Here is a 2,353-nt window from a genome sequence, read left to right on the forward strand (position 1 = left end):
ATGTGCCTAAAGAATATGCCATTCCCTAAGAATGCAAATTGGAAACAACACAGAAATAATACTGTACTTAGTAATAAATGCTCAAAGTGCTTTATAACATAGTTATTTCCTCCAAAATGCTCTTTTAAATATGGCTATAAAATGTTGCCACAATGGGCATTTACGATATAATGCTATATGCATTCTTAGAAACCAACACATCCTATAAAATATATATACCAGTGCTCGCTTTGGCAGCACATATACTAAAATTGGAACGATACAGAGAAGAATTAGCATGGCCCCTGCTCAAGGATGACACGCAAATTCATGAAGCATTCCATATTTTTTCTAATGTTAAAATTATATATATACCAAAAAGAATATAGCTTATGTAAAATAAAGAGTTAAGGCAAAACTACTCAACAAACAACTGTGAGAATTCTGACAAAGTGGTTGTGGTAACTTAGTCTTTTCATATCCTGCAATTAAAAAGAAAAATAGAGAAACCTAATACGGAATAACATTCTTAACAAATTGAAAAGCTATCCCCTGAACCACAATTATGTGGAAAGTAGAAAGGGGAAAACCACTGATAGATAGAACCAATATATGTAACTGTAGATCTAACAAAGGAACTTTAGTGCTGCAATATTTGGACATGCAGAAGCTAAGCAGAAGGTTGGCAATTCAAATCCACTAATGGCTCCCCAGGAGAAGAGACCCGGTGTTCTGCTCTTGTAAACATACACAGCCTAGGAAACTGGATGGGGCAGTTCTCCTCTGTCACGTGGGATTCAACCGCACACAACAACACTATCAGATCAATAACCAATGAAAGATGTAAATGAAAAGATGATGTATATGACTGATGCATGCATTAGTAATGTAAATATAGGTCAAATATCAAAAACTGAAACGTGAATAGGGAGAACATCTGGAAAGTAGAATAAGTATACTGACCATCTTATATTTATTAACCTACTAGAATGTGGCTATGAGTCAGAATCAACTAGCTGACAGTGAACTATTAATCAGAGAAAAAGATATTAAATCACATTTTACAATATTGGGGGTGTGTGAAATATTAGTTGATACTGATATATTTTATACTAGAGACCCAAAAGATAACCAAGGGTGGGAAGAGGAAACTAAGGTATTTTTTCCCAATCTTTGTATAAAGATAACTTTTAGACAAAGCACAAACTTTCCTGAATACCACAACAATCAGAAAAAAAACCTAAAAACCTAGAGAAGAAACATAAAATAAATCACATAGAGAACATGCAGGATAATGTGAAAAAAGCAAGATAGGAAAATCATGTAATATGTTAAGCTATTTATTTGAGGAAACATATGCAAAAAACATTGCTACAGAAATGCTACAGTGGTGGCTCAATGGTCGAGCCTTTGCCTCCCATGCAGAAACCCTAAGGTCCCGGGTCACACATGCTTTGTACTCAGCTGCTAGCCTCAAGGTTGGCAGTTTGAATTTACCCCAGAAGAAAAGGCCTAGGGGTTTGCTTCTGTTAACATTCCATCCAAGAAACCCCCGTGGAGCACTTCAACTCTCTAACATAAGGGGATCCATGAGTCATAATCGACCCCACAGCCATGAACAAGAGCAGCATGCAGGAGACCTCATCAATTCCCTGGTTCAACCTCATGCATCATCACACTTGTCTACGGGTGGAGTGTCCAGACTAAAATAACTAGGAAAAAAGGTCTGGTGTTCTGCTTCCAAAAATCAGCCAACAAAACTCTATAGAGAGCAATAGTCTGATACACAACCAATCCTGGGTATGGGACAAGAGGAGGTGGGGTCAATTTAGCAGTGAGCAACAACAGCAGAGATGTAAAATAGGTGCACGTGAATGAATACATATCAACCTATACATTTAAAAATACAAAAGTGTAAAATTAAAAGCAATTAATTGTCTAAGTTGGAATTATTTAAAGGCGGAAACTGATCTTCAAATTCTCCTCATTCAGGATATTTGACTTGGAACAATGTAAACTTATTTTTAAAGTCACAAAACAAAGTTTTATAAGCAATTCTCAAAAATAAAACAAATACAATTCTGCATCCAGCTAGTGACAAAGCTACACAGAAAAGACTATTTTTAATGGTTTTAACCAAATTTTAATGGTTTTAACTAAATATAATCATTAAAAAGGCAGGAATCTAGGACAGATGAACCCCTCAGGACCAGCAGTGAGAGTGGCGATACCGGGAGGGAAGAGGGCGTAGAAAGGGAGAATCGATCACAAGGATCTACATATAACCTCCTCTCTGGGGGATGGGCAACTGAAGGGTGGGTGAAGGGAAAGGCCGGGCAGTGTAAGATAAGATAAAATAATAATTTATAAATTA

The 2,353-nt window shown here is 36.5% G+C and overlaps 1 non-coding gene across 1 annotated transcript; it reads left to right on the forward strand.

Annotated features, from left to right (window-relative positions):
* Positions 1–221: 221 nt before the first annotated feature.
* On the forward strand, positions 222–329 carry LOC115870896. Its single transcript, XR_004046985.1, has one exon. It is a non-coding gene; the product is annotated as a U6 spliceosomal RNA (small nuclear RNA).
* The last annotated feature ends 2,024 nt before the right edge of the window (positions 330–2,353 follow it).

This window comes from Echinops telfairi, unplaced genomic scaffold (assembly GCF_000313985.2).
Source record: "Echinops telfairi isolate 266 unplaced genomic scaffold, ASM31398v2 ScPeMD7_2;HRSCAF=8, whole genome shotgun sequence".
NCBI classification, from domain to species: domain Eukaryota; kingdom Metazoa; phylum Chordata; class Mammalia; order Afrosoricida; family Tenrecidae; genus Echinops; species Echinops telfairi.